Below are 7,175 nucleotides of genomic sequence, written 5' to 3'. Positions count from 1 at the left end.
GTACACTGTCTTGTGTCTCTCAGTCCCCTCTCTCTCTCAGGGAGATATCTGTACACTGATTGGTGTCCTTCAGTCCTCTCTCTCTCAGGGAGATATCTGTACACTGACTGGTGTCTCTCAGCCCCTCTCTCTCTCTCAGGGAGATATCTGTACACTGACTGGTGTCTCTCGGTCCCCTCTCTCTCTCTCAGGGAGATATCTGTACACTGATTGGTGTCCTTCAGTCCTCTCTCTCTCAGGGAGATATCTGTACACTGACTGGTGTCTCTCAGTCCCCTCTCTCTCTCTCAGGGAGATATCTGTACACTGACTGGTGTCTCTCAGTCCCCCCTCTCTCTCAGGGAGATATCTGTACACTGATTGGTGTCCTTCAGTCCTCTCTCTCTCAGGAAGATAACTGTACACTGACTGCTGTCTCTCAGTCCCCTCTCTCTCTCAGGGAGATATCTGTACACTGACTGGTGTCTTTCAGTCCTCTCTCTCTCAGGGAGATATCTGTACACTGACTGGTGTCTCTTAGTCCCCTCTGTCTCTCAGGAAGCTATCTGTAAACTGACTGGTGTCTCTCGTTCCCCTCTCTCTCTCTCAGGGAGATATCTGTACACTGATTGGTGTCCTTCAGTCCTCTCTCTCTCAGGGAGATATCTGGACACTGGCTGGTGTCTCTCAGTCCCCTCTCTCTCTCAGGGAGATATCTGTACGCTGACTGGTGTCTCTCAGTCCCCTCTCTCTCTCAGGGAGATATTTGTACACTGACTGGTGTCTCTCAGTCTCCTCTGTCTCTCACGGAGATAGCTCGACACTGACTGGTGTCTCTCATTCCCCTCTCTCTCAGGGATATATCTGTACACTGACTGGTGTCTCTCAGTCCCCTCTCTATCAGGGCGATAGCTGTACACTGTCTGGTGTCTCTCAGTCCCCTCTCTCTCTCTCAGGAAGATATCTGTACACTGACTGCTGTCTCTCAGTCCCCTCTCTCTCTCAGGGAGATATCGGTACACTGACAGGTGTCTCTCAGTCCTCTCGCTCAGGGAGATATCTGTACACTGACTGGTGTCTCTCAGTCCCCTCTCTCTCAGGGAGATATCTGTACACTGACTGGTGTCTCTCAGTCCCCTCTCTCTCAGGGCGATATCTGTACACTGTCTGGTGTCTCTCAGTCCCCTCTCTCTCTCAGGGCTATATCTGTACACTGTCTTGTGTCTCTCAGTCCCCTCTCTCTCTCAGGGAGATATCGGTACACTGACTGGTGTCTCTCAGTCCTCTCTCTCAGGGAGATAGCTGGACACTGACTGGTGTCTCTCAGTCCTCTCTCTCAGGTAGATAGCTGGACACTGACTGGTGTCTCTCAGTCCTCTCTCTCCAGGAGATATCTGTACACTGACTGGTGCCTCCCAGTCCCCCCTCTCATTCATGGAGATATCTGTGCACTGACTGGTGTCTCTCAGTCCCCTCTCTCTCAGGGAGATATCTGTACACTGACAGATGTCTCTCAGTCCCCTCTCTCTCAGGGAGATATCTGTATACTGACTGGTGTCTCTCAGACCCCTCTCTCTCTCATGGAGATATCTGTACACTGACTGGTGTCTCTCAGTCCTCTCTCTCTCTCTCAGGGAGATATCTGTACACTGACTGGTGTCTCTCAGTCCCCTCTCTCTCTCAGGGAGATATATGTATACTGACTGGTGTATCTCAGTCCCCTCTCTCTCTCAGGGAGATATATGTACTCTTACTGGTGTCTCTCTGTCCTCTCTCTCATGGAGATATCTGTACACTGACTGGTGTCTCTCAGTCCTCTCTCAGGGAGATATCTGTACACTGACTGGTGTCTCTCAGTCCCCTCTCTCTCAGGGAGATATCTGTGCACTGACTGGTGTCTCTCAGTCCTCTCTCAGGGAGATATCTGTACACTGACTGGTGTCTCTCAGTCCCCTCTCTCTCAGGGAGATATCTGTACACTGACTGGTGTCTCCCAGTCCCCTCTCTCTCAGGGAGATATCTGTACACTGACTGGTGTCTCTCAGTCCTCTCTCAGGGAGATATCTAAACACTGACTGGTGTCTCTCAGTCCCCTCTCTCTCAGGGAGATATCTGTACACTGACTGGTGTCTCCCAGTCCCCTCTCTCTCTCAGGGTGATATCTGTACACTGACTGGTGTCTCTCAGTCCCCTCTCTCTCAGGGAGATATCTGTACACTGACTGGTGTCTCTCAGACCCCTCTCTCTCTCATGGAGATATCTGTACACTGACTGGTGTCTCTCAGTCCTCTCTCTAAAGGAGATATCTGTACACTGACTGGTGTCTCTCAGTCCCCTCTCTCTCTCAGGGAGATATCTGTACACTGATTGGTGTCCCTCAGTCCTCTCTCTCTCTCTCAGGGAGATATATGTACACTGGCTGGTGTATCTCAGTCCCCTCTCTCTCTCACGGAGATATCTGTACACTGACTGGTGTCTCTCAGTCCGCTCTCAGGGAGATATCTGTACACTGACTGGTGTCTCTCAGTCCTCTCTCTCTCAGGGAGATATCTGTACACTGACTGGTGTCTCCCAGTCCCCTCTCTCTCTCAGGGAGATATCTGTACACTGACTGGTGTCTCTCAGTCCCCTCTCTCTCAGGGCGATATCTGTCCACTATCTGGTGTCTCTCAGTCCCCTCTCTCTCAGGGAGATATCTGTACACTGACTGGTGTCTCCCAGTCCCCTATCTCTCTCAGGGAGATAACTGTACACTATCTGGTGTCTCTCAGTCCCCTCCCTCTCGCAGGGAGTTATCTGTACACTGACTGGTGTCCCTGAGTCCTCTCTCTCTCTCTCAGGGACATATATGTACACTGACTGGTGTAACTCAGTCCCCTCTCTCTCTCAGGGAGATATCTGTACACTGACTGGTGTCTCTCAGTCCTCTCTCTCAGGGAGATATCTGTACACTGACTGGTGTCTCTCAGTCCTCTCTCAGGGAGATATCTGTACACTGACTGGTGTCTCTCAGTCCTCTCTCTCTCAGGGAGATATCTGTACACTGACTGGTGTCTCTCAGTCCCCTCTCTCTCTCTCAGGGAGATATCAGTGCACTGACTGGTGTCTCTCAGTCCCCTCTCTCTCAGGGAGATATCTGTACACTGACTGGTGTCTCTCAGTCCTCTCTCAGTGAGATATCTGTACACTGACTGGTGTCTCTCAGTCCTCTCTCTCTCAGGGAGATATCTAAACACTGACTGGTGTGTCTCAGTCCCCTCTCTCTGGGAGATATCTGTACACTGACTGGTGTCTCTCTGTCCCCTCTCTCTCAGGGAGAATTCTGTACACTGACTGGTGTCTCCCAGTCCCCTCTCTCTCTCAGGGAGATATCAGTACACTGACTGGTGTCTCTCTGTCCCCTCTCTCTCAGGGAGAATTCTGTACACTGACTGGTGTCTCTCAGTCCCCTCTCTCTCTCAGGGCGATATCTGTACACTGACTGGTGTCTCTCAGACCCCTCTCTCTCTCATGGAGATATCTGTACACTGACTGGTGTCTCTCAGTCCTCTCTCTCAGGGAGATATCTGTACACTGACTGGTGCCTCTCAGTCCTCTCTCTCTCAGGGAGATATCTGTACACTTACTGGTGTCTCCCAGTCCCCTCTCTCTCTCAGTGAGATATCTGTACTCTGACTGGTGTCTCTCAGTCCCCTCTCTCTCAGGGAGATATCTGTACACTGTCTGGTGTCTCTCAGTCCTCGCTCTCAGGGAGATATCTGTACACTGACTGGTGTCTCTCTGTCCCCCCTCTCTCTCAGGGCGATATCTGTACACTGTCTGGTGTCTCTCAGTCCCCTCTCTCTCTCAGGGCTATATCTGTACACTGTCTGGTGTCTCTCAGTCCCCTCTCTCTCTCAGGGAGATATCTGTACACTGACTGGTGTCTCTCAGTCCTCTCTCTCAGGAAGATATCTGTACACTTACTGGTGCCTCTCAGTCCCCTCTCTCTCTCTCAGGGAGATATCAGTACACTGATTGGTGTCCTTCAGTCACCTCTCTCTCAGGGAGATATCTGTACACTGACTGGTGTTTCTCAGTCCCCTCTCTCTCAGGGAGATATCTGTACACTGACTGGTGTCTTTCAGTCCACTCTCTCTCTTACTTAGGGAGATATCTGTACGCTGACTGGTGTCTCTCAGTCCTCTCTCTCAGGGAGATAGCTGTACACTGACTGGTGTTTCTCAGTCCCTCTCTCTCAGGGAGATATGTACACTGACTGGTGTCTCTCAGTCCCCTCTCGCTCTCAGCGCGATATCTGTACACTGTCTGGTGTCTCTCAGTCCCCTCTCTCTCTCACAGAGATAGCTGGACACTGGCTGGTATCTCACAGTCCCCTCTCTCTCTCAGGGAGATATCTGTACGCTGACTGGTGTCTCTCAGTCCTCTCTCTCAGGGAGATATCTGTACACTGACTGGTGTCTCTTAGTCCCGTCTCTCTCTCAGGGAGATATCTGTACGCTGACTGGTGTCTCTCAGTCCCCTCTCTCTCTCACGGAGATAGCTGGACACTGACTGGAGTCTCTCAGTCCCCTCTCTCTCAGGGAGATATCTGTACACTGACTGGTGTCTCCCAGTCCCCTCTCTCTCTCAGGGGGGTATCTGTACGCTGACTGGTGTCTCTCAGTCCCCTCTCTCTCAGGGAGATATCTGTACACTGACTGGTGTCTCCCAGTCCCCTCTCTCTCTCAGGGGGGTATCTGTACGCTGACTGGTGTCTCTCAGTCCCCTCTCTCTCTCAGGGAGATATATGTACACTGTCTGGTGTCTCTCAGTCCTCTCTCTCTCAGGGAGATATCTGTACACTGACTGGTGTCTCCCAGTCCCCTCTCTCTCTCAGGGAGATATCTGTACACTGACTGGTGTCTCTCAGTCCCCTCTCTCTCAGGGCGATATCTGTCCACTATCTGGTGTCTCTCAGTCCCCTCTCTCTCAGGGAGATATCTGTACACTGACTGGTGTCTCCCAGTCCCCTATCTCTCTCAGGGAGATATCTGTACACTATCTGGTGTCTCTCAGTCCCCTCCCTCTCGCAGGGAGTTATCTGTACACTGACTAGTGTCCCTGAGTCCTCTCTCTCTCTCTCAGGGACATATATGTACACTGACTGGTGTATCTCAGTCCCCTCTCTCTCTCAGGGAGATATCTGTACACCGACTGGTGTCTATCAGTCCTCTCTCTCAGGGAGATATCTGTACACTGACTGGTGTCTCTCAGTCCTCTCTCAGGGAGATATCTGTACACTGACTGGTGTCTCTCAGTCCTCTCTCTCTCAGGGAGATATCTGTACACTGGCTGGTGTCTCTCAGTCCCCTCTCTCTCTCTCAGGGAGATATCAGTGCACTGACTGGTGTCTCTCAGTACCCTCTCTCTCAGGGAGATATCTGTACACTGACTGGTGTCTCTCAGTCCTCTCTCAGTGAGATATCTGTACACTGACTGGTGTCTCTCAGTCCTCTCTCTCTCAGGGAGATATCTAAACACTGACTGGTGTGTCTCAGTCCCCTCTCTCTGGGAGATATCTGTACACTGACTGGTGTCTCTCTGTCCCCTCTCTCTCAGGGAGAATTCTGTACACTGACAGGTGTCTCTCAGTCCCCTCTCTCTCTCACGGAGATAGCTGGACACTGGCTGGTATCTCACAGTCCCCTCTCTCTCTCAGGGAGATATCTGTACGCTGACTGGTGTCTCTCAGTCCCTTCTCTCTCTCACGGAGATAGCTGGACACTGACTGGAGTCTCTCAGTCCCCTCTCTCTCAGGGAGATATCTGTACACTGACTGGTGTCTCTCAGTCCCCTCTCTCTCTCAGGGCGATATCTGTCCACTGTCTGGTGTCTCTCAGTCCCCTCTCTCTCTCAGGGCTATATCTGTACACTGTCTGGTGTCTCTCAGTCCCCTCTCTCTCAGGGAGATATCTGTATACTGATTGGTGTCCTTCAGTCCTCTCTCTCTTAGGGAGATATCTGTACACTAACTGGTGTCTCTCAGTCCCCTCTCTCTCAGGGAGATATCTGTACACTGACTGGTGTCTCTAAGACCCCTCTCTCTCTCAGGTAGATATCTGTACACTGACTGGTGTCTCTCAGTCCTCCCTCTCTCTCTCAGGGAGATATCTGTACACTGATTGGTGTCCTTCAGTCCTCTCTCTCTCAGTGAGATATCTGTACACTGAATTGTGTCTCTCAGTCCTCTCTCTCTCAGGGAGATATCTGTACACTGACTGGTGTCTCTCAGTCCCCTCTTTCTCAGGGAGATATCTGTACACTGACTGGTGTCTCCAGACCCCTTACTCTCTCAGGGAGATATCTGAACACTGACTGGTGTCTCTCAGTCCCCTCTCTCTCAGGGCGATATCTGTACACTATCTGGTGTCTCTCAGTCCCCTCCCTCTCTCAGGGAGATATCTGTACACTGACTGGTGTCCCTGAGTCCTCGCTCTCTCTCTCTCACGGACATATATGTACACTGACTGGTGTATCTCAGTCCCCTCTCTCTCTCAAGGAGATATCTGTACACTGACTGGTGTCGCTCAGTCCTCTCTCTCAGGGAGATATCTGTACACTGACTGGTGTCTCTCAGTCCTCTCTCAGTGAGATATCTGTACACTGACTGGTGTCTCTCAGTCCTCTCTCTCTCAGGGAGATATCTGTACACTGACTGGTGTCTCTCAGTCCCCTCTCTCTCACGGAGATATCTGTACACTGACTGGTGTCTCCCAGTCCCCTCTCTCTCTCAGGGAGATATCTGTACACTGACTGGTGTCTCTCAGTCCCCTCTCTCTCTCTCTCAGGGAGATATCTGTGCACTAACTGGTGTCTCTCAGTCCCCTCTCTCTCAGGGAGATATCTGTACACTGACTGGTGTCTCTTAGTCCCCTCTCTCTCTCTCTCTGGGAGATATCTGTGCACTGACTGGTGTCTCTCAGTCCCCTCTCTCTCAGGGAGATATCTGTACACTTACTGGTGTCTCTCAGTCCTCTCTCAGGGTGATATCTGTACACTGACTGGTGTCTCTCAGTCCTCTCTCTCTCAGGGAGATATCTAAACACTGACTGGTGTCTCTCAGTCCCCTCTCTCTCAGGGAGATATCTGTACACTGACTGGTGTCTCCCAGTCCCCTCTCTCTCTCAGAGAGATATCTGTACACTGACTGGTGT

This window comes from Scyliorhinus torazame, chromosome 19 (genome assembly GCF_047496885.1).
Source record: "Scyliorhinus torazame isolate Kashiwa2021f chromosome 19, sScyTor2.1, whole genome shotgun sequence".
NCBI classification, from domain to species: Eukaryota; Metazoa; Chordata; class Chondrichthyes; order Carcharhiniformes; family Scyliorhinidae; genus Scyliorhinus; species Scyliorhinus torazame.
This window is presented reverse-complemented; position numbering follows the sequence as displayed.